The sequence below is a fragment of the Mustela nivalis genome, assembly GCF_964662115.1.
Source record: "Mustela nivalis genome assembly, chromosome: X".
In the NCBI taxonomy this organism is placed as follows: Eukaryota; Metazoa; Chordata; class Mammalia; order Carnivora; family Mustelidae; genus Mustela; species Mustela nivalis.
This window is the reverse complement of record NC_139040.1, coordinates 99,745,631-99,771,012: the sequence shown is the minus strand read 5'-3', so window position 1 is coordinate 99,771,012 and position 25,382 is coordinate 99,745,631. Positions and strand designations below refer to the sequence as shown.

At 47.3% G+C, this 25,382-nt stretch overlaps 2 long non-coding RNA genes across 4 annotated transcripts in view; both read left to right on the top strand.

Annotated features, from left to right (window-relative positions):
- The window catches only part of LOC309856565, a 43,143-nt gene extending 41,944 nt beyond the window's left edge, over nt 1–1,199 (top strand). The window contains exon 4 of the long non-coding RNA XR_014307282.1: nt 625–1,199. This is a non-coding gene — a long non-coding RNA (uncharacterized lncRNA). The remainder of the gene's footprint in view (nt 1–624) is intronic.
- A 1,579-nt stretch (nt 1,200–2,778) lies between these two features.
- The window catches only part of LOC309856564, a 131,941-nt gene continuing 109,337 nt past the window's right edge, over nt 2,779–25,382 (top strand). For 2 of the 3 annotated variants that reach the window (XR_014307278.1, XR_014307281.1), the window contains exons 1-4: nt 2,779–2,894; nt 4,227–4,359; nt 9,560–9,655; nt 14,507–14,617. This is a non-coding gene — a long non-coding RNA (uncharacterized lncRNA). The remainder of the gene's footprint in view (nt 2,895–4,226; nt 4,360–9,559; nt 9,656–14,506; nt 14,618–25,382) is intronic. The other variant, XR_014307277.1, reaches the window with a different exon arrangement.

Sequence of the window (25,382 nt, the reverse complement as noted above, 5' to 3'; positions counted from 1 at the left end):
GAAGCCAATGCATTCCCTCTCAAAAGAATGTTTTTGAGATGCATCAAAAATACATCAGATTCAAAAGGGAGCCAATTATATTGAAATGTAGTTATCAAAATATTAGTAAACACATTTGTGAGATAGTAATTGATGTGTTTTATTGATATATTCAACAGCAAGTTCTAGTGACAGGTCTAATAGCTGGCATAATTTTGAAGCACAGATGAGCAGAAATGATAGATTGAGATATTCTGAACAACCACAACGATATGAACGGATGTGACGTTTATCGGTGGCCAAAGACACTAATAAAATGGCGGCCTGTTTCCTACGTTCGCGAACAAAGAAAATGCTGAATTTTATTAGATTTTTCCCCCTTTTCAAATTTTTATTTACATTTTAGTTAGTCCACATACAGCACAATATTAGTTTCAGTGATTCACCGCTTACCTACAATGCCCAGTGCTCATGAAAATGCTACATTTCAATTAGAGGTCAGGGAGTCTAAAAATGACAACCTTTTCGCATCTCAGTCCACAGACCTCTGAATTCGAATTCCTCCTTGGATCCCAGGTTAAAACCCCTAGTATAAGGTGACATTGACTTTCGTCCACCTGTCTAAGCCTCTTAATTTCCCCCCAGCTGCTGTCATAGGCTTGTCTTCACCTGGGGCTTCTGGAGGCGATGTCTGTGACCTGGGGCAGCATGTGACCCGGTGGAGCCAGTGTGTGCTTGCATGTGGAGAGACCTCGGAAACGTCCCAGTTAAGTTCCCTCTGCCTCCTTACTGAGGGGTCCCATGTGTCCAGCGCCGTGGACACTTTCTAATCCCTATCCCTGACCATGCCAGCCAGGTTTGCTTTGGAGGAAATGCCAATGTCGCCATAGCCACTTGCTTTTAAAACGATCTACCTTGCCTCCAGCAAGCTATTGGTTCTCTGAACTTTATTTATAAAAACCCCTCTCCATCCCTGGAGAAGGCATCCATTCCTTCGTGTGGATTTTGCCAGAGCCCATCTTCCTCTAGCCGCCAAGGAGAGCTCCAACCCGTGGGCCGGAAATGTGAGAGAGGCCCTGTCCCCCGGGCCAGGCTGGGACAGCAGACAGAAATGCAGGGATAGGGGCACGGGTTCCTGACCCACCAAGTCCTGAAAGCCAGATGGGCACAACTGTGCCACTGTTCAGGCTGTGCATCCAAGTGTGAATCCAGAAAAAAAAAAAAAAAAGCCCACTTCCTATGTAAGGGTGGAGGGTGGGGGTGGGGGATGCTGGCCAAAGTTGGAATCAAATGTCTCCTCGCTATTATCCTGGATGAATGCTGCCTCACATGTGTGGCTTTCTCAGCCAGGAACCTGGCCTCTCCCATCAGCCCAGAAGAAAATCAGAGAGAAGCAACACGTGTCCCTTGCCTCGTGGTTACTGTGGCTGAACCCGGCTCGCTTCTGTGTCGGCTTGCTGAGCTTTTCACACGCTCCCTCCCCAAGTGTGGAGGAAACTAGGGCGCTGGGAGTTGAAAACAAAGTAAGGGGAGCAGAAGGCACGTAGTTTTGTGCTGGGACTTCTGAGGTGAGCTGGCAATCACCAATGAAAAGCTTGAACAGGGCTCCCCGAGGTGGCCCGTGGTCATATCACGTAATGGTGGAGAGTGTCCCCTGAGAGGGAGAGGGGCTGTCACTCCCTGACTGAGGAAAAGAGTTCCCAGCTGAGGAACCGAGAGCTGGTGGCCGTGGTTAGAAGGGGACAGAAGGATGAGAGAATGATTAATTAAAAACCCAGGCTGAGCCTGTCAGTCTGGTTTTCTGATTTCTCTAGCCGGCCACAATCTTAACGGTTGATTTTCCCCACACAGTATGGTCAAATTGCACGCCTCGGGGAGTGCCCCTGTGTTTATCTGTGAGATAAACTTGCCCTAACGATAAGTCCCAGCTCCACTCGGTCAAGGACACGTTATGCAACAGACCTGCGGGTCCTCTGTGAGACAAGACTGGAGAGGGACATTCTGTCCCCCGGACCCCGGGATCCTACCGCCACTCTTTAGATAATGTTGATTCCCTTCTTTGTTTGGATTGTGAGGTACTTATCTATGAGACAAAGGGAAATTTCACCTATAGTTTTACCAGCCAGAATTTCCCAGCTGATTTTCTGTATTTCTTCTCTTTTCTTGCTTTTAGTTGCATCTGTAGAATTATAGATTGGACTTGATTTATTTAATAGCCGTGTCTTGAAGGCTATTAGAGAGGCTGATGGAGACCAAGCCTTTGGCTCTGAGTGGCTCACTGTTCAATGGTCACAGTATGGTCAGTTGGTTGTCCCCGGCAGTTGGACCCTCTTGCTTGGCACTGCCTTGGCACTTTGGATGACCTTCCCTTATCGCCCTGCCAATTCCCTAAGCTGAGCACTCGGCCCGATGCTTTTCAATAATCATTCTTTGAACCAATTGCTTTGAATCCCTACTTTTGCCTTGGGCCCAGTGCCGGGGGCTTTAACTTCCATTTCGCTCAGTTCTGTTCATGTTTATACGCCGAGGGCAGGGCCAGTCGCCGGCACACAGAAGGTTGGGGAGACAAAATGGTTTTGGGAGGGAATGCCAGTGCTGGATGTAGACTGGGTCTGGGTACCAGCGCTCTTGTCCAGCTGTGTAGCCTCAAGCCAGGGCTCTCCTCTGGCTGAGCCTCAGTGCCCTCATTTGTAAAATGGGTGCCATAAAAGGCTCATGATAAAGATGAAGTGAAATGCTACCTCGAAAATTCTGGCATATCGTCTGTGTTCCACATATACAGAATGACTGATTGGCTGATTAGAGTCCCTGGAACCAATGATGAATGAAGACTGACTCTGGGTCGCAGGCCTTCATTTTCTCCCTTCAGATGCGCTCTCCGGAGAGCTCCTAACTCGAGCTGCAGAGACTTTCAGGTGTGAGTGTAGGTTGAAACACTCGCTCCCTCCCCGAGAAACATTTGCATCGTAAATCAAATTTCTAATCATCTGGTTTAAATAATGTTTCCTATTATTTCAGAGGGTTCGCAGTTTCCCCTGGAGCCCATCTGCTAACCCGGTGCCACCCATTAAGAACCCCTTATGTTTCAACAAGTATTGATTGGGAGGTCACCGGGAAGTAGATAAGAGACTTGTCGGGCGGGATGCATTTTAATTGGAAGCAAATCAGGATACGATTTTAGTAATTGAGGCATGAAGCAATAATCGCCTGAACGCTGGTGGTGCCAGTATGAGCGGAAAAGGAAAACAGCTTCCAGAGACCTTAAGTGGTGAGAAGTGAGCATCACAAGGCTCAAGCAGATGCAAGGAGAGAGAGAGAAAAAACGATGCAGAGAGGCTCCAAGCCTTGAACTTGTGCCTGGCGTGTTGGGGTGGGGGAGGTTAATGGCACCTCCCTTGGGAGCCATGAGGCACCATATTGGGGAGCTGGCTCTCTGGGGGACGGATCCTAAATCTGGCCTTAGCCAGAGGGAGTTTGGGATGGTTACAAAGCACCCAGGTGGGGGCGGGGGGTGTCTGCCAGGCGGCTGGAGATACAAAGTACCGCAGGAAAAATGAATGGTTCCTTCCGAGATCACCATCATGGTCGTGTGATGATCAGGGGGGAGGCACTGGGGCCAGAGCTTTGATCTGGGGGATCTTCACCTTTGATGTGAAGCCAGAAAGGTAGATAAAGTGTCTGAGGGAAACAAAGTAGGAAAAAATGGTGTAAGATCAAGTACTGAATCTTGAAAACAGCCCATATTTAGAGGCTAGACTAAAAGGAATCAAGAGAGAGACAGGGAAAGAGAGAGAGAGACAGAGAGGAGGTATATCATTCAGCAGAGAACAGACCACCCAACCAGGAAAGCAAGAGGACACAGGCACATCTTGAAAGACATAGACAGATGGCGACTTTGAGGAAGACCCTCTTCCTGCTGGTGTTCAGACAACATTTGGGGAACACCGGAGCCACGCACCAGCCTAGGGAAAGGAGGGGAGGCGATGCAGGGAACTGTGTGTTGGCATTGAGTTTCAATCTGGATGACTGAGAAAATCGCTGGAGTGTCTGACAGCCTATTAGTGACCGTGCTATGTTTTCTGCATCAGACAGATGGGAGCCCCAGATAGGATTTAAGTCCTGTTTACGGGAAATTTTTGAAAGTTACAATTTTGTGTATTTGAGTTAGTGACTATACCATTTCTACTGTCCATGCCACCATAATAGCTTGAGCTTGCAAAGGCATTTGTTGTCTTCTTTCTTGACAGGTGCATCGATACAATCTCCATGAACTTATTCGATTCTGCTCATGAGGCAGGTAAGGCAAGTGTCAAAGTTCCCATTTTGCAGATGCGACAGGCTTGGAGAGATAATGGAAGATTTTCCAAAGTCCCAGAGCTGGTAAGTGGCTGGGCAAGAACTTTAACCCAGGATTTTGGACTCCTGATTCTTCTACGCCAGGCCTGGCTCTAAGGATAGATTGATTACCCCCTTAGGAGTCTGTTTTGGTTTATATCTTCCACATTACATAACCCAAGTTAGAGACTCTAATGGATCATTTGGGGTAATGTGCTGTCAATTTCGCTTATTGATTGTAATGATAAAAGGAGTGTGTTCTGTGTGTGTGTATGTGTGTGCATGCACACACTTTGGGGAGGGGGCAGTTCAAAGATGATTCCGAACCATGGGCATCCTCAAAAGACGGGCTCACGTGGCAGGTGCCACATGGACTTGCTGGAGCGCTGTGGGCAAGTTCGCTCCCTTCCCCTGGCCTGGGGTCCTTACCTGTAAAAAGAGGATGGTAATACCTATTTTGTAGAAAGGCTGTAAAGATTCAATGGGGTCATCTGTGTCCAGTGCCTGTCCCTCTAACCTTCCTTTTGGAGGTGGATGACACACCAGGGCCACGGTCACCACCCTGAGCAGTACCCTGTGGAGGGCGGCCCAAGATCGTGTCAGGGTTAGTGGAGCTGCTCGGGGAATGGTCCTCCGGGGGGCCTGGGGCTCAGCTGTGCTCTCAGCCCCTTCTGCACCCTTGAGGAAAAGCCAGTGACAGCAAAGTGGGGAGAGATTGATGCAAAAGTGAGGCTTGCTCTATGGTACACCAGAAACGAATATAACATTGTGTAAAATAATCATTTCAGAAAAACCCCAGGGCTTGGGAAAGTGAGGAGACCCCCTTTCGTGAGGCAAGTCTCACAAAAGGATTGTTTTAGAAGCATCTGCTACTATCTCCTAAGAAAGATGGGAAGCGGTGAGGGCTGGGAGCTCCATACTTTTAGATCAGTGCTTTCCAACGAGGGCCTAGAATTCTGCTGACACCGTGAACCTGTAAGGCCAGAGAGCACAGGGAGACTCAGGCGGAGATAAAGAAGGAGCCTGGATGCTGACATCCAGGCCATTGGGCAGGGAGCTGTCCCAGCCCAGGAAAGATAGTTCAGACACCTGAAGGGCCCTCCAGGAATTGCAGGCATTTGTAGAAGGAGCTAGAAGGGAGAGATCTGTGGGAAGGGGGCTGAGGGGGCGGAGGGGTATGGGAGGCAGAAAGAAGCAGTAATTCCACTTGAGCTAAATGAAACCACATGCCGAGACAGAAGTGCCTTACAAAATGTGGCTGAGCGCCGCGTCCTTTGCGTTGCTCCTCTTGGGGTGCATTAAGTCTCCCCTGGGGGTTTGACAGAGGTGGGAAATCCACGAGTTTGGGTGGAGTGAGTGGGGGCACAGAACACCATCGTGCCCTTCTCCTATCAATACCTCCTTTGCAGAGTGACTGATCAAATACGTGGCCAGTTTGCCTCTGTGATTCTTCTGGAAGTGTCTGCCTTTTGGCCATCTTCTGCCATCCAGAGGAAAGCGTGTCTGCTTCTAAAGCAATTTCTGACATCAGGGAGCAGATTGGATGGTTTTTGTGAGGCGTGTGGAAGCTTCCGGAGGGTGGGAGGAGGGGCCGTTGCCGCCGACTGTACCCCTATTACGGCTGGGCCTGGTTAGCACCCCTGTGATGTTCTCTACATCCTGGCAGCCCTGCATGCCGTACATGGATCTTTCTGTTACCCGCTGTGGCTGGAGAAGACAGTTCATCTGCCTTTGAACTGGTGAGCTGGGTGAGGATAACCAACTAGAATCTCACTGAGACGGCGCTGATTCCCCCCAGATCAGTGGCAGATTACCTGGATACCCTTAGGAGAGCACAGGGCCTGTCCTGGGATCCATTCAAAGCTGTTCACCCTTTAGAAAGCAGCCAGGCGTGTGCTGCTTTAGTTTCTCCTTGACCTCTGGCTTGCTCTGCTTTTCTTGAACATCTCCTGTCTTCTCATCTAATGGGGTCTCCAGTCTGTAGCCCCAATTTTCAAACCTGGCGATATACCAGAATTGCCCAAGAAACTTACACAGGGCGGGTAGCAACAGTGCATGCTTCCTACCTGCCAGGCATTGTTCTAAGGAGTATCTATGTTCTAAGGAGTTTCTTTTTTTTTTTTTTTTTAAAGATTTTTTATTTATTTGACAGATCACAAGTAGGCAGAGAGGCAGGCAGAGAGAGAGAGGAGGAAGCAGGCCCCCTGCCGAGCAGAGAGCCCAATGCGGGGCTCGATCCCAGGACCCTGGGACTATGACCTGAGCTGAAAGCAGAGGCTTTAACCCACTGAGCCACCCAGGCGCCCCTCTAAGGAGTTTCTATGTATGTATTCATTTGTTATCACAACAATCCTGGAAAAACGAGTGCAATTACCTCACTACTTTGCAGATTAGCACACTGAAGCTCACAGTGTTGTAGGCATCTGCTCAAGGTCCTAGAGTTATGATGAGGTCAAGATTTAGGACAGAGAACCAGTACTCGCCCTGTTAAGTGTCAAGTTTCCCCAACAGAGAAGACCCGACCCTCACCTCCTTCTGTAGGGCAGAGAACATACCTTTGTTCATTTATCCATTAATCAATTCAACAAAATGTTACTGGAAACCTCTACTATGTGCCAAGCACCTTTCTGGATGCTGGGAAACATGGAGCATATATTCCATAAGACGGAGGCAGACAACAAATAAGGAAGTAAATACATACATAGCATCCCAGGGAGTGGGAAGCACTATGATGAAAAAAAATGCAGGGTACAGTGACCGATGGTAGGATTGGATGGAGTGAGGATGTGTGGATGACTTTAGGGTAAGGGGTCTGGGAAGATCTCTTTGGTGAGCAGACATGCAAATGAAATCAGGAAGAAAGAAATGGAGATATAAGGGAAGGGCATTTCTAGGCAGAGGCAATGGCAAGAACAAGGGCCTGGAGGTGGGAGCAGCTTGATAGATTTAAAGACCTTTGAGGAAGCCAGAGTAGCTGGAGCCCAATAGCAAGAGGGGAGAATTTCCTCATTCTTCTAGGATCTAGAGTTCCTAGAAGTTCCTAGAAGAAGCCAAGGCAGAGTCAGGAAGGGCTTTGCAGGTCTAGGGACAGACTTGTCTTGTAGGGACAACTTGAGGTTCTGGGTAGAGAGGTAACATGATCTGACTTGCCTCTTTAAAGGACCAGTCTGAAAGAGAATAGACCAGTTGGACAAGGGTGGGAGCTACTGTCATAGTCCCAGCAAGAGACGATGAGGGCTTGGAGCAGGGTGGTAACGGTGAAGGTGGAGAGCGATGGTTGGTTCTGGAGAGTTTTTGATCTCCTGGTGGATATTGTAAAGCTGAGGGACTGGATGAGTTCACTTAGGAACATGTGAATAGCTAGAGTAGGCAAAGACTCAGAGCATTCTGGAACATTCCAAAGTTGAGGATAGGGAGAAGTGACGGGACTCAGGGAGGAGACAGAGAAGGAGAGGCCAGTGAGATGCGAACCATGTCAGAGACTGTTTGAGAAGCAGAGCCAGAGAGCTGGAGTGCAGGTCACTGGGGCTGACGACATGGAAATCTCTGGTGACCTGAAGAAGGAGGATGTTGGTGGAGTAGGTGAAGCCTGACCAGAAAGGGATCTGAAAAGACAAGGAGCAGAGAAAGTAGACACAGCAAGTTAGACTCAGGTCATGTTTTTTTAACTAAACAACGGAGTGGAGGAGCAGCTTGGTAGCTGGTGGTGGCCACAGGGTCAAGAGAGACTGTGAAGGCTGGGCCACAGTTCTGAATGTCCGCGTGCAGAGGGTGCCACTGGGTTGGGAGGGGTAACCAGTAGTTGCAGGAGGAGCATGTTTGGAGCTGATAGCATCCCAGGGCACCAGGGGAGGACGTGGCCTTCCAGCATTGTGGGAAGGTCTTGCACAAGGGAATGTGGAGAGGAGGGTAGAGAGGCCGGGGAGGTGGGGGTAGTTGGTGGTAGGCGCACACGTGGGATTTCACTTCTGCTGACTTCAATTTTCTTGGTAAATAAGATGGAAGGCCGTGAGCTGAGAGCAAGGAGGGAGACTTCTACTTTATTCTACTATACTGAACAGCCAAGAATTTTAATTTCAAAGCTGTCCTTGCAGGTTTTTCTTTTAGAAACATCAGTTTTCTTTTATAACATATTTATGTGACTTTTTAAGCCCAAGCTTTGGGGGGACTTGGCAATTTCAGGCATGCGTGGTCTTTGGGGATGTTCACTTCATAATCAAAACACCATGCACTGGTCCCAACTGACTCCAGACAGTTTTTCTGCTGAAAATCCACCCCCTCTCCCCTAAGGAAGCATCAAAAAGGGTCCTATTAACATTAGAACATTAATTCAGAGAAGTAATTCTGGTTTTTCCCTCTGGTCTACGGCCATTTTGCTTTTTTAGATATTGATGGCATTCCTTTCAGGAATCCCATAAGAAGTGGCGACACATCCTGATGTTTCCATCCCATTCTCTTACACACTTGAAAAATTCTCTTTCGATGGACCCTCCAGATTATCCTTGCCTTGTCTTTTCCTGATCTAGTTGATCTAAAACTTGGGTGTGCATCCGAATCCCTGATGGGCTGGTGGGGGGGTGGGGCTAGTTAAAACACAGAGTGCTGGGCCTCATCACAGAGTTTCTGACTCCATGGGCCTGGAGTCGGGCCCAGGAATCTGCATTTCTGACAAGTTCCCCACGCCTGCTGCCACCAATGTTGTCACTGCTGGTCCGCGGCCCACACTTTGAGAACCACCGCCCTGACAGAAGTACACTTTTCCAGTAGTGTTTGTGGGAGGGCCAGGCAGCTGCATCGCCTCTCTCTGGCCCCACAGGAGTGATAGGGAGGGTGATATAAAAGAGGGAGCTTGCCGGCTTGCTCCACCCTTCTCTCCTTCCCACAGAAGCGCCCGAGCCACCCCTGACAGAGGAGACCCCGGACCGGGGGGACCTTTGGTCTCCCCTGCAAGCATCTCAGATCATTCTTGTGTCTGTCCTTGCCCGAAAGCAGTCATGACTGCAACATCCCTGGGTGCTTTCAGCTTTCAAGTCCTGATCCCTAAGTGCCCCTTCCCACCCTCGGCTCACACACGTTGCCTTCCCCCTGCTCAGATCCCTGATCTCTGACTTTCCCCTGTCTGCTGCCACTTGCTCCCAGCGAGCTCCTGGTCTAGGATGGAGGGGACCTTCATAATAACCCTAGCAGGCGGCCGTGGGGCCAGGTCCTCCCCTTTGAGGCCGGTGTGTCTTTGATTCCTTGACAGATTAGCTGCGCACAGAAGCAGAGCCCGCATGAGAGGCTGGAGTGAAAGGACCTGCTCTCCCCATGACACATGCCTATAGTACACGGTGACTGACAGGTACGGTGGAAAAGCTATTTGCGGCGCCCAGCAAGCGAGATGCTCATTCCGAAGAGCCCGTGTGGCCTAAAAATACCACAGAGGGTGAGAGGGAGAGAAAGGAAACTTCGACATGGAATATTTGCAACAAATTAAAAATAGAAAGGCCTTCGGGAAACGGGAGTCACCAGTTGCTGTCCCGCTCATCTTCGACCGGGATTTAAGGATTCCCAGCGGCTGGCCGGTAGCCAGGAGGAAGGGAACAGGGAGTTGATTTCGGGGAATGGAGTCAGGCCACCAGTAGATGGATGGCAGAAGCCAGGCCAGAAAGATACAAGCGCCATGTGGTGAGCCACACGGATTGGGAGTGACAGAAAGACAGTCTGGGAATTAATGAAATCCAAGAGATGGGGGCTCACCTCCGATTTGATGAACCGCTTTGTCAGGCTTGCTTAACCTCCGTCTCAAATCAGTGAGATTGTAGAGTGTGCAACAGGAGCCTGTCTGATTTTACTTCTCTTCTTGTTAGGATGTTACGATGCAGTCTTAGCCCTCCAGTACGGCCCTCCCTGCTCGGCACTCCTCCCTCCCCTCCCTGCAGCCTCCTCATTCATTCTAAGCTCTGACAGAGAAATGATTTGGTTTAGGCTCATTCTTATTGTCTTTCTTTGAACATGTCTGGATTACTGATGTCAACAAATGTCCTCCCCGTGAATGAGTTGCCCTGATCAAGGACCTCCTGCATAGATAGATCTGACCCACCACTTGCAAGATTCTGGAGAGGGGAGGCAAGCTGCAGCCCGTAAGCTGGATCCAAAAGGTTTCCTTTGTACGGCTGTCTAGTTCAAGGAGGAAGAAAATGGCACCCAAGAAGAGACCAGAATTACGCAGAGGCGGAAACTGGATTTCTGTTCTCTAAGGAGGGTAACAATTCAACCCATCAGGATGGACCCAGTTGGGAGACGCAGGAAACTGGGCATGCATTCTTTTTTTTTTAAGATTATTTATTTATTTATTTGACAGACAGAAATCACAAGTAGGCAGAGAGGCAGGCAGAGAGAGAGGAGGAAGCAGGCTCCATGCCGAGCAGAGAGCCCGATGCGGGGCTCAATCCCAGAACTCTGGGATCATGACCTGAGCCGAAGGCAGAGGCCTTAACCCACTGAGCCACCCAGGCGCCCATGGGCATGCATTCTTGAAAAGACACTGCCCCGGGAAGACCCAGGGCAGAAGCACTGAGTGCAGGCACTGGACGCAATCTGATTTATTTCCCAGTTCCCTTCTAACAGATGAAGCAGAGGGAACTCTAGGTCCATGTTTGCTGATTTCAAGGGTGATGGGCTGGGTTGCTATTCGTGCCAAACTATGGGACTTACTACCAAAGCTGTTGCATTTGGCTGGCATTGTTTCCATGCAGGGAGGCATTGAGTGTCTTGAGGTACTCTGAGGGCTGGACTGGTTATTACCCCAATGGTGTCTGGGCCCTACATTCCCAGCTGCCAAGGTAGCAACTGTTCATGAGGACTCAGGGCCAGTATCACCCAGGGAGACAGCTGGCGAGGCTACTGTGTCAGCAAGGTCATGTACTGAGCTTGACCTTAGGGTGCCCTCACAGTCCAGCCCCACCCTGCTTAGCTTTTGAGCTCTGTATCAAGCCTGAACAGCCTTGAAAACCCCTCCTCCCAGAGATGAATTGGGTCGGTAAGTATTAAAGGTTGCTGAATTTCCATGGCGCACTCTGAGAATTTGAGAAGGCCCCATATGGTGGATGTTCTTAAGATGTCAATTGTCTCGTATGAGATGCATCAAACACTGCTAGGGGTATATGGAGGTATTTAGATAAACAGATAATCTGGGGGGAAAATTGCCTCTTACGGAGTTGACTCAGAGAAGAAAGTCTTGGGGGAAATTCCAGTGTCCTCTGAAAAGCTTTGCTGGCAGCGATTCACAGATGGTATCTCGGCCCTGAGGTTTTTAAATGTGTCCCTAAGACTAGGGAAGCGTCTAATTTGATACGTTCAACATCTAAGATTCAGAGAAGTTAACGAACTTTCTCAAGGATCATCACGAGTTTAGGGCCTCACAGTATTTTTTTTTTAATATTTTATTTATTTGACAGAGAGGTCACAAGTAGGCAGAGAGGCAGGCAGAGAGAGAGGAGGAAGCAGGATCCCTGTGGAGCAGAGAGCCTGATGCGGGGCTCGATCCCAGGACCCTGAGATCATGACCTGAGCAGAAGGCAGAGGCTTTAACCCACTGAGCCACCCAAGCGCCCCCTCACAGTATTAAAATTAGAGCTGTGGGCTTAGAATGAAAGACAGAGGCAGAGGTCTTTCTGTGGTCCCATGCTGCAGCTCCTTCTCATGACCAGATATCCCTGGTTTCAAGGGCATCTCTGGGAGAAAGATGAAGGAAGAGAGATTATGGAGCATCTTCTGGGGCCAACTGCTGCAAATACATGAACGTGTCTGATTCTTTGACGTTCCTTTGAGGTGGGTATTAAAATGTGGATTCTGCCATAAATGAAACCAAGATTCAAAGAAGTAGCTAGACTAGCTTACTGATTTGGGGCATATTAATATGTCTACGAAGACCATACTTAGTCTACCTTACCACACATGAGACTGCCAACCAGATTAGCCCAGAGGGCTCTGTAGATAGACCAGATCCTGCTCTGGTCGACTGCCAAAGTACAAGGGCACTGAGTTATGAGACAGGAAATATCGCGGAGGCCTTGCTACATAATAGAAGCCTGCACATTCCTTCTTTGCTAATCAGTGAAGCCATAGCAAGATTAAAAATAGAAAGGTTACTAGTCTAGAGTAACTATGACATCAAATAGTGTTTGCCTCATCCTAACCCCCTAGCTGCTGCTTGCTTTCACCCTTCTTAAACTCACCTGCTGAATGAGGACAGCTTTCTCGAATACTGAATGGGCTCCTATGATGTTTGCACAGTGGCTAAATGAAAAAATAAGTTTATTTTCAAGGCTCTCAGATTGCAAAAAGAGGACCCATAGATGGAAATTAAAAGAAGGCAGCTTCAAGTTGAAAGGAAGAACTTTCTAGAAAGTGGTTCCATGTGACTATGGGATGGGTTGCTTTAGAATGAGCTAAGTTTCTTCCCTTAGATGTGCTTAAACAGAGGTTTGGAAATACTTTGGGGATTTGGCACTGGGTAAATGTTGGATTAGATGATCTCCAGGGGCCTTAAAGATCTGAGAGCCCATGTCATGTGGTACCAAGAGTGAGATGATCAATAGTGGACCGGACCCTTTGACTTTCCTAACCTCTCATTGTGTAACACCTCTGCTTAGTTTGCTCATCATCACCATCAATGCTGATGGAAGCTGTAGTGAGCCTTAATCCATTTGGAATTGGAAACAGATTTCATTCCTGTCCAAGCCAACTCTGGTCTAGCATTCAGTGCCAACAGAAGGATTTGGGAGTTGCAACCCAAGCCAAAGGAGTATGTATGGTTCTACTTGAGCCATGAGGGATGTAAAGGGATGAGTGGATGGAAGCCACAGGAGGCAGAAGTATCCAAGTCCTTTGGAGATAGTGACTTCTGCTTCCTGAAAGTGGCCCAGCTCAAGTCAGCTGTGACTGGAGTGAGGGCAGGACTCCAATGTGGCGTGGGAGGTCAGGTCACTGCCTCTCTCGGTTCTTTTCCAATGAAAGACTCTGGTTTTTATTGAGGAGACACTTAGAAACAGGAACTTTACTCCCTGCCAGCCTTGCCAGGTGAGGGAAAACCCTTCTCATTTTCCCTAAAGTAAGGCATCTTTTAAAGTGAAAGATATGCTAATCCTATGACCTAGCAATCCACTTCCAGGTATGTGTCCAATAAAAATCGGAATGTTTATTATCCAAAAGACACAATTAAGAATGTTTAAGGCACCTGGCTGGCTGTCAGAAAAGCACACAGCTCTTTATCTCTGGTTTGTGAGTTCAAGCCCCACACTGGGGTTAGAGATGACTAAAAAAAATAAATAAATAAAACTTAAAAAAAAAAAAAAAGAATGTTTATGGCAGCTTTATTTATAATAGCTCCAAACTGGAGATAACCTATAATGTACATCGACAATAGAATGGGTAAGAGAGTTGTGATGTATTTATACAAAGATATGCCATCCAACAAGGAAAAAGGATTGACTACTGATATGTGCAACCTTGATGTGTCTCACAGACATAGTACTGAGTGAAAGAAGTTAGATGTCAAAAAATATATATTTGTGTGATTCTATTTATATAAAGTTCCAAAATGGGCCAAAAGTAATCTATGGTATGAGAAACAGAAACAGTAATTCTCTTTGATAGCATTCAGGGTGGGGATAATTGACTGAGAGGGGTCATAGAGACAATTTGGGGATAGCTGGAAATGTTGAATCTCTCAATCTGATGGTGAAAAAATGTAAAAATTCAGGTAAGGGTGGTCTTTCCATTTCACCATATGTATGTCACATCTCAATTTAAAAAAAAAACTGGAAAAGAAAGAAGAAGAGAGAGTTTCCTTTCCATGGAGACTGGGTTCTAGTCTAGATTCTGCTGACATTCTACGTCATGGAAAAATATCCCATCCTAGTGCTCTGGTGAACTATGTCCTACTTTCCAGGTCTGCGGCTAACTGGCTGTGGATACTTGATCTCATATCTTTTGGGGCTCCAGTATTCTCATCAATACAATGATGAGTCCTTGATTCATTGAATGCCTGCTATGTGCAAGTCCCCAAGCTGGGTATGTGGGGAGCAGGGGTGAATTAGACTTTCAGAGTCGGGAGACTCACCTGGCCAATTCAGTGCGGTAATGTAATCCTTTACTCCAGGAAATGAATACTTTTGTTCAAATATTCTTCTTTCTTCCATGTACACAGACCTTTGCATCTCACTGGAAAGTGGACTCTGTGCTGGGATTTTTTTCACGTTCAAAAGCACCCATAGACATTAGTGGGATATGCATCGAGAAGGATTGAACACAGAGTTTGGTGAGTTGGACGCAGCCTCATTGTTTGACATTTGGGAACCAACTATGTTTTGTGCCAGGTTACTTTTCCATGTGCCAGAAAGCTGCAAAATGAGTAAATAAGTCACAAGTGCAAAACGCAAGTTAGTATGATATCATTTATATGGAGGTTTAAAATGTGCGAAAGAATGCATTGTGATACCCACGATAGATAGTTGGGTATCAGATTGGGTCCCCTCCCCCAGGGGAGCCTGAGACCAGGAATTGGGGGCAGGGCATTCGCTGAGGGGTAGCCCCAAGCAGTGAGAGGGCAGGGGGGAAAGCCAGGAAAGGGTGCGTTCTTGAGGCTGCTGGTTGAGAGAAAAGTGTCTCTGGGAAGTGTCTGTCCGGAGGGCATTTTTCCAAGTCTCTGCCACCTTCTGTCCTTCTGTCGATATTTCTCCGGTGGGTACTCATTCTTATTCTTCTGGACTTTGGTGATGTGCCTGTGAGGGTTGAGTACACTCTTGAGGGTTTTGAGGAAAGCCTGAGAGTAAAGGAGCAGAGACCTAAGGTGGGCCCAAGGGGTAGGACCCTGCCATGTAACCGAGGGCTCAAACCACAGGTGGGCTGGAGGAATGTGACACTTGGCCCTGCTCCCATCTGTTTTAACTTGCCCCCAGGAGAAGGGGCACAAGGAAGAGATACACAGGGAGCTTCAACTGGGTCTCTAACGGGTTACTTCTGAAAAGAATGGGGGATGAAAATCTGGCACAATGCCTATCTTCCAAACAGCTGGATGGTGTTTGTGTGGGTGCTCATTATATTATTCTGGATACTTCTCTGTATTCTTGAACTATTTCAGAATTAAAAAAAAAATTAGGCTGCATCAGCATTAATTTGTTTCAGGGGAGCTCTGATTGAATAATTATGCAGAGCAGTAATGTGTCAAATAGTAATACAATTTGCCACTAGTTCTTAAATTAAGTTAATGTACCTAAGTATAATTTCGATGGAATTTGACTAACAAAATATTGAGTTTTATCCAAAATGTCATGCTTTAATTTCTATTCTAGTTGAGAGATCTCACTTGATAAACTTTCCATTATATTTCCAGTTGTCTTGCCAAAGCACTTTGTAAACAGGGGGCGATTTCTCCATTTTCTGGTTGGGAAAACTGTAACTCCTAAGCATTTAGTAATTCATTCAAGATCACTCAGCAGGAAAAAGGCAGAAAAACAAAGCAGGAGTTCTGCCCTTTTATTTTTAATCTGTCATGCCATCCCTGTTTGACCCAAGTCTTTGCGACATGAGCACCAGAACATTCCGGGGCACACACAGCAGGGTTAGCACTGTGTGTATGTCTACAGCACACACACACTTACACACACACACACACACACAGTTCCATCAACACAGGGCCATCAACACAGGGCCATGAGGTGTGGGGGTGGTTACAGTCTCCACATTCGAGGGGTTTAGAATCTAACGAAGATATGAATAAACATATCAGCTGTATCTGTCCATCTCTCTCAAGTACAAGGACAGGACCACCGTGGGTTTTTGCTTATGGAATGTCAACAGCAGCTGCACCAACTGGCAACTCTCTGCTGAATGTCTGCTGTGTACAGGAACTGTTGCTGGCTTTGCTCATTTCCAGACTAGCCCAAGGTTACCAAGTTCCACTTAACCTTTCCTTTGATTTGTATGCACTGTGTTTTGTACCCCCCCCACCTCCCCCCAACCCTGGGTTGACAGACCCTTGTCCAAGGGCCATTTGTTGGCAGGAGGTATTTTGAGGAGCGACCCAACTCAATCCAGACAACAGCAATCACAACCACAAAACCCACTACAGCCCAACCTTGAGTGAACTCCCCCTTTGTAAGGCTGCTTTTGAGACTCTATGGCTCCACTCAAGTCAAACATTTCAAGTGCTTGAACTTGGAACTTGGACTCATAGCCTTGTTTTCCGGAAGGAACTTGATCGGCCGTTTAAATGGTCATCGGGTAATACTGCAGGACAACAGCTGTGGACCTCTGGGCTTTTGACATTTATGACTGATGGAAAATGCCATTTGCCCCCCTTGATTTACATGAAAAAAGCTCAGCACAAAATTACAGCTGAAGGGTTTGTTTTTCTTTCTGCCTCTTTTAACTGAATGGCATTTTAATTGAGGCATTCTTGTGGCACAAAGGAAAGTGGCTTGGCCTCGTCTATATTCTTTCGAGAACCTTCCACAGAACTCCTGAATGTTTAAATATCCCCTTCAGTCCTGGCTCCCCTGATCCTGGAGTTGCACCCGAATCTCCCAAACTGCTCTCCAACCAACTGTTGGCAAGCCCAGCCTTCCATTTGGTCTTTGAGTCGTCACAGCAGGCAGAGTCAGGACTGGGGAGCTGAGAGCGACAACAGAAGAACCAAGCTCATTGAGAGCACTAAGTTCTCTGTGAGTGCTCAGCAGCTCCAGTGGGGACTCTCACAGGAGGCGTGGTTCCCTGGTCTTGATCGGTTCCCTGCTGTTGATATGACAATGCCTTGTTTTGATTTGTTTCCCTACTTCCCTGGTGGCGCTGTATGCCACCTTGGCGTTCCTCAGCCCTCTCTGGCAAATATTCTTACCCAGGAATATCTGACTTCTGTGGCCGGTGGTGGTGGTGGTACCCTACCTCTGTGGGGCGCTCATGTTGGAGCCAATCTGATGGTGTCCTCCTGTGCCTCTCTGCCTGGGGCATTCTCTGGCCACCGAACCAAGCTGTTCCTGAGCCTGCCGGGATTAGGGACAGGATGGCCAGTGGGTCCTAGGTGCCCGGAAAGGCTGGAGAGTTAAGGCCTCCTGGGCGACCCTCAATCAGTGAGGGATGGGAGAGGGTGGGTGAATCCCCTTGCCATAGGTTTTCTCTGGGGGACCCAGTGGGATTGGGCCCCAGTTGCCTAGTGGCCCAAACTTAATGTAACTTTATTGGCTTTTCTCCCTTCCCTGCTCATTTCTCCACTCTGTCTCCACATTTTCTGAGCTCACCTTCCAGATGAACCTCTTGCATCCAAATCTTGGTTCCAGGGTTTGCTTTTAGAGGAACCCATCCTAAGACAAGTTCCTGACCTTTCATATGAATTCAGGTGTAGAGTTGTGAGTGTAAAGAGCTCACTTGTCAGAAGGATCTACGACCCCACGACCCCAAAGAGACCAAGAGCCTGTACCTAACTCCTTTTCCCAGGGTTAGGGACCTCATCTGCTCCTGCCATGGGGACACGGAGAACCAGGTACTTCCTGTGTGTTCCCCACTGCACACCTCACAGCATCTCACGCTTAAATGTCTGCTGCAAATGCTGGGCCGTGCCACCTAGAACCCCCGTTATGACACAAGGGCCTACTCCCTGAGCTTCTGGAAAGGTCGTTGCCTGATGGCTTAGCTGTTAACCCTCTCTGGGAATTGCCTTCAGCTGAAGGGAGCCATATCACCCAAGGTTCAATGCTCTCCCCCAAAGTCATGTGCATCCAATGGCTGGGTGATATGGGTGAACGGAGGCCTAGCTCCTTTGCCCCCAGTCAGAGCAACCCTTGTGGGGACCTCCCAATTCCAGAGCTCCCCATGAGTTGGGCTGAAGCCTCCATGGAGATAGCATCACTATCCAGCTTCCACCTTTGCCCCATCTTGCTTCTGCAGTCCCTTTCCCCCAGCAAGGGCCAATCCTGAGAGCACTTTGCAATAAACTTCCTGAACTCTGGTTTCCAAAGATGAGTCTGCTTCTTGGTCATCTGGACCTGTGATGACCGGGGGATCATCACTACCTCTTCTCCTACTTAGCCATTCCCACACAGTGAATCCCTCAATCAATCAAAACTTGAGTTTTGGTGATCGTGACTTTGGAATGTGGCTTGAATGCGCTCATGTTCCCCCACTCCATCCCGATGAACTCTTCTAGGTGATGGCCTGAATGTCTGAGACAACCTCCTAACAGTTCCCAGACTCTCCTGCCCATCTTGAATGTATTCCACCCATTGGAAACAGAGTGACATTTTTTTAACAGTAAACCTGGTGTGGTCAGTATTTTGCTTAGAGTCCCCCAATGCCCCACTGTTGTCCTGAAGACCAAGTTCTTAAAGTGACTTAGACTTTCAAGACCTCTGCCCCCTTTGGTACCCCTCCCACCTCACGTCTTGCCACATCCTGGCATGTATGCATTGGGTACCAGCCGAAGTGGACTGTTCACTGGTTCCCAAATTCACAACGTGGGGGCTAGGGGTCAGCTCCTACCCCACTTTCAGTTCGCTTTTCCATCGCCACCTACCATACACGCATGCGGACAGACACCTACCGATGTTGGTCCTATTTAGAACATTTTTACAACCCCAGTGTCCCTGCCAGGGGCCTCCACAGCCCCAATTTGGTGTTCCACAATTGCAGCATGTCTTAGATTGGATTTCTCAGAAGTAGATGCTAAGGTGAGAATTTCAGGAGAAGCAATTTCCTAGGAAGGATTTCTAGGAATAAGCAGCAGGGAATGGGGAAATGGGCGATGGAAGGAAGGAAGCCGGGCCAAGGTGTAATAGTAAACCAAGCCCCCCAGAAGGTAGGTAAAATGATTCTAGTGCCAATTTCAATGCGTGGAATTTCCCCTCATGCCAAGCAGTTCCCTGCCACCAGCTGGATGTCCTATAATTCAGCTCAATTCTGGCACTGTCTACCGAGAGAGAGAGAGAGAGGGAGAGAGAGAGAGAGTCAGATCCCACAGGGTAAGGACTGGGGCCGCCCATCCCACTGCCACCAACGTTGTCACCTGGGCTTCTGACCTGATAGCCATGAAGCAGACTTTTCCACGGTTCCCTTCTCAGATTTGGTCAATTCCTCAAGGAAACGTTTTACTCACTAGATCACCAATTTATTACAAAAGGCTAGAGCTCTGGAACAGCCAGATGGAAGAGATGCACAGGGCGAGCAAGGTAAGGGGAGAGGGCGAGGAGCTTCCCTGCCCTCTCCAGGCCCGCCCGCACCACCCACATCTCCGTGTGCTCCCCAACCCGGAAGCTCTCCCAACCCCATCCTTCTGGGTTTCTATGGGGGCTGCATTACACAGGCCTGATTGCTTCAATCTTTTGCTATTGGTGAGTGATTCAATCTCCAGACCCTCTCCCCTCCCTGGAGGTCAGGGGGTGGGACTGAAAGTACCAACCCTCTATTCACCGTTGGTTCCCCTGGCAACCAGCCCCCAGCCTTAGGTGCTTTCTAATCGCTTCATTAACATAACAAGAGACAAATTCTAAGGGCTTTAGGAGTTCTCTGCCAGAAATGGGGACAAAGACCAATATATATTTCTTATTATAAATCCTAGTGTCACAATAGGAAACTGGCTCAGTCGTGGAGGGGGGCTCTGGACACGGTGAAGGGCACTGTTCAGAACTGTCCCAAACAGAGGACAAGGGAGCTGAAGTAATTATACTTTTTTAGACTTCATACTTGTGGAGCATTTGTACCCCCATCAGTCACTGGTTAAGGGGAAGGACAGTTCCCAGGCACTTCTGGCTTTCTTGGATGCTGGCAAATCAGGCTCCTGCCTCCTGGGGACAGCCCACTGACAAAGGGACGCAGGTGGTCCCCGTGGGAGTGAGTCAGGGAGGTGTATGGTGAAGCGGTCCAAGGGGATGTGGGCAGAGACCAGTGGAGTCGGCTACGGGACCCGCATCCCCATGGGGCTGTAGTCTTGCCCCACCCCCATGAGGCACTGAGCCCCGGCCATCGGGAACCCTGTGTTCATCATGGTCAGCCTCGCCCACTGCAGGTGCCCACGAGATGTTTGTGAGACGTTTGCGAATGAATGAGTGGGTGGATGGGTGCGTGAATGATGACTGAATGAAGAAGGAATGAAAGGGTGGTTGAACAACATCCCCCTCTGATGAGGGAGCAGGAGGCTGGCTGAGGACAAAGCAAAAGCTGGCGCCTTGCACCCCCCCCCCCCTTCATCCGCTCCCCTCCATATGTGTAGCATCCCTCAGGCAGCCCTGACTGCCATGAACAATAAGCAAATAGTTAACTTGCAGAACTCACAATCCTGCTAGACAGGAGTCTCCCTTGGCTTACAAATGTTCTAAATCTCACTAACAAAGACGATTGATAGCAGGATTGTGACACCCCACCAAAAAGTCTCCCAACTATCTTAATGTTAATGGCTGGTCTAAAGACAACATTGATCCAGCAGCAAGGGCAAGGCCTCCGGCAGGCCCGGAACATCCTGGCACCTTGTAGGCCCTCTTTAACATATGAAAACTCCACTGAAACCTCCCTTCCCCTCACCTTCCCCCAACAGCAGGGTACATAACCAACCACCCCTCACAACCCGGGGCGGCAGCCGCATCTCTGCCTGCCCACGGGCCCTGTCCCCGTGCTTTAATAAACCACCATTTTACACCAATGACGTCTTAAGAATTCTTTCTTTAGTCGTCGGCTCCGAACCTCCTCACCCCACCGAACCTGACTTAGGTTCTGCGACTTCATCATTTTTGGCGAGCCAGCCAGGAGATTTGTGAGTCTTTACATTTGGACTCTGAGCTTCGGTGCAAAATTGGTGAGTACTTTCTCTCCTTTTCCTGTACTCTCATTCCAGGGCTTTTTCAAGGAGTATGGTCTTATTGGAACACTTGCATGTCAATTGCTCAGGCTGTAATCCTCTAGCCCGTGGCTACTCTACGGGGAGGAGAGCGCCTGCCTTTTGGCTGTAAGCTAGTACCCTGGCCGGAATGGCAATAAGACCCAGAAACTTGATGGCCTCACTCTATTCCTATTCTTATAGAAAGTTGTCTCTCTTGGGCACGGGACAGCCACCTAAGTCACCAGGACGGCTGCCAATCTTAAGACTCCCGTGTGAGGTTTCCTCCTGATTGATCTAATGTGATCCCCTCCACATGCCCGGTCTAGCCACTTCTGGCCGCGAGACCTCCACTGGGAGCCGGCCGAAACCAGTACCCGATTGAATTAAAACGCAACCGGGGACCGTTTCCTAGGGAAGTTGGCTGTAAGGACCACATGTGTTGGAATGTCGCATAGACCATGATGGATTTCAATCTTTACTGTTTCTCGTCAGTGTCTTCTGCGAACCGCCTAAAGCTATGAAATTGGGTAATTTCCCCTTGCCAAACTTTTCTAGTACTTCCATGGGTTAATATGGCAAAACAGTATGCAGTCTTCAGGACATAGGATAGCATGGCACAAGCGTTTTAGTCCATTCACCAGGCACCCATTGGCAGCCTAGGATGCGATGGGGAAGCGGAGGGACGCCGGCACCCCTTCCAGGGCCTTTAACGGCAGGAACGCCTTCCCAGGGAAGGCAAAGCGGTGATCAATAGCGATTTTTGTTGAGGGACGCCTCCGGTCGCTTTTGACACAGGAACCTCTGACATATCCTGCGTGGGACGCTACCCAGGAGTCAGGGGGGATTTGGTAATGGACCTTCATTACTTTTCTGGAAGCATGGCCTCAGTAGGCTTCTTCAGTTCCCAAGGACTCTACCTTGGGGTGCCTTTTATCCCACTGGAAATAATTTGGATTGCAAAACTTAGGAAAGGACTGAGCTCCTGTAACACTGCATGGCCTCAGTGGGATCTATCAGTTAGATCTCCTCTGCAGGAAACAGGGCAAATGGACCTAGGATACCTTCACCGCTCATACCTAGGCCTTCATTGCTCTATACCAGGACCCCAGACTAAGGGGCTTTTGCGAAATGTGTTTGCCCAAATGAGTCAGCTAGTAAACTTTCTCCTGACATATTGGATGGTAATTACGTAAATAAGCCTTCTTCTAGTAAACCCAGGTTGCTGGGTCATCCCTAGCAAAGGGGACTCTGGATTTATTTCTCTCTGTTACTCCTAATAGGTGTGGGGGCTTCTCCCTCACTCACTTCCCGTGTTAATGGCTATAACTGGAGCCAACTGGGGTTGGTCTAACTCGAGACAGAGACTATAAGGAATATTCCCAAGCAGCTGCCGAAACTCTCTTTGTTTCGGGGAAGTTTCCCTGTGTTCTCTGGCCTGACTTGGACTGCCTAACCCCTCCCCACTTGCTGGTGGGAAAGCATGGCGTCTGCTCCTCTGTTGGGGCTTATGAGCTCTGAAACCGGGAATCCCTTCTCTGCCTCCTGGCAGCACTTTGTTTCCTCTGTTTTCCCCTCCTGTTTCTGTGCACCAACGTGCGTACAGCCTGCATGACTAGCCTCTAGATCATGCACCACGGCTCCTCTCTTCACTGTCAAGGAGCAAGAAGAGCACCCCCACTCCAGATCTTCCCACGCATGTCTCAGGTAAACATTCAAAGTGGAGTGGGCCCAGGTGGAACGTAAATCAGTATTGGAACTAAGTTAAGTTTGTTGGTTTAATTAAGATAGATGCATCTTTGAAGTTAACAGCAGTAAATGTGAAGCTTTATTCTATCAAAGTTTACTGAAGGTCAAATAAGCTTGTGTTATTAAAATTTGTTAGCAAAGAAATGACTAAACTGATGGTTAATTGTCTGTCTCAAAGTTCTAATGGGTATTTGCTGAAGTAGCTTTCAAAGTCTTTGGTAACCTAAAAGTTTTAAAGTTTTGCTTGGATGACAAATGGAATTAAATTGTGGACATCAGTATCTTAACCAAACAGGATAAAATGCTAAGTCGTTAATTATTGGATGTAGGTTTGTGCTTTTTGACTTCTTACTGCAAAGAAACTAAGAGTATTTAAATCTGTTGGTAAATTTGTTTGCCACTTAACTGATTCATAAATTTGCCACCTGAAGAATTCTGTGGTAACAGTTCACAATTGGTTAATAACTAAAGGTGTTTCTAAGAATACAAAGTTCTGCTTAGTGTAACTAAGACTGATGGAAATAAAGGGAAACTGTATGTAGGAAAGTAGGAGATATGTAAAAAAGATTTAAGGAATGGGAATACATTTTGTTGAAGGTAAAGGAAGGTAATTTTGTCCTAAATGAGATGGTTGTTTGGAAGGAAATGGCTTGGGACAAAACCTGAATGCAAAGGAAAGTTGTGGAAGGTTTGTGAAGGGAAATCTTCAGAAAAGGAATTTTAGCTATGGTCAAGAATGGATTAAGATTGAAATAAATGGGTTTTAAAGGTACATTGGTACAAGACTGAAATTGTCTCTGTTCAAAAGGACAATGTTTTCTTAGATCAATTGATCTGCTGTTAAGAAAATGTAAATGGTTTTCTCTTTGCCAGCCCAGAAAACCCAGTTTCTATGTTTTGTTTTATCAGGTGTTTAACATCCCTAATTATATTTAGGCATGTGCTTTAAAACTTTCTAAGATTTTAGCAAATGTTGACAAGATTTAAATCGTAAATCTCTTTAACTCAGGCTTTTCCTTGGTATGTGAAGTTGCTCATGAAGTACTACTGAACCAATGATAAACCTTGGGTTACATTTGGGAAAATGCTATAACTATTTTAGAGATTCTACGCACTTCCTAAAGTTTTAATGTTTTGAGAGATCATCGCTTGATACTGTAATTATGGAAATGTTATGTATCACAGAAATAACCTGATTTCCTTGCAGCTAAATTGTAAACTCCCATGTCTCTTTAGCTCTAACCATATCCATTCTGAGTTTTTGTCATTTATAATTGTTTTAATTCTCTTGTAAAATTATCTTCAAGTAGATTCCTATAAAGGACTTTCAGGACAAATACAGATATTTGATATGCTTGAAAATCCTAAAACTGAAACGGGTAAGAATTTCCAGAACTGACTAAAGCCGCATTCACCAGAATTAGTAACATGGGACTAAATGAACTAAAAGATTATAGTGTTGTGTCTCTTAATGTTTTGTCTTACTTTAAACATTGCTCGTTCTCTCTAATGTTTGCTCTTCCAGACTAGGGATACTTTTTCTTAAGTTATCTGTAAATTATAGAGATGTAAAAGTGCTCATTTGTAAAAGTGCTCAAAGCATTCACCTTTTCTCTCTATCTGAACCCTCTGAAACCAAAAGGTCTCAGTTAAGTATTCTTTCTTCCATAGCAACCAGTCATTTGCATAAGTTCAATAAGAATCTGTTCTCCTTATAACAGGAAAGAATTGGAAACACGGGTTATTTTACCAAGGCTTTGACTGGGATGTCATATTTAAAAAGACTCAGATATGACCAGATAGCTTTAAAGGAACTAAGGTTGACTTTATGAAACCTGGAGCCATAAAGCCCCTTGGGACTGTTGGCCTGATACCTTGCTTACAGAGTTCCCAGCAGCCTCACCAGGTGAGTAAAGAATGTCACTCCTTGGTAGGTGCAATCTCAGAAAGAGGAATTCACCCAAAGGTATTGCAGGCAAGCCTGATGGCAAGTACAGGGCTTGGCTTCTGGCCCGGAGAGGCTACTAAAAGTTCAACCTAGAGATTCCTTATACAAAGTCCCAGCAAAGCAGATTCTAAAAGATCTATTGATCACACTCACTGTTCTTGCTGAGCTTATGTAAATAATTAGGCCAAGTTTGTTAAAACTGGACTTGTTTCACAAGTGAATTAGTCCTGATTTGGCTATCTCTGGAAATGAGGGTTATTTTAGAGAGAAAAATTATGTTTTAGTAACACGCCTTTATGGATGTTAAATTCTAGATTTGATTGTCTTTAAATGTTGTTTACCTAAGCTAAACAATTTGAGGTAAACTTCAGAGAAGATGGACAATAGCTTCTTTAGTTGATCTTATTATTTTGTGGGGATATTAGCAGACCCCACGGCACATGATGAAACAACTGGAATAATGAAATTGTTTAAAAGCCAGCATACCGCACTCCATAGGATTAACTATGGACTTGTGGAAATAATGGA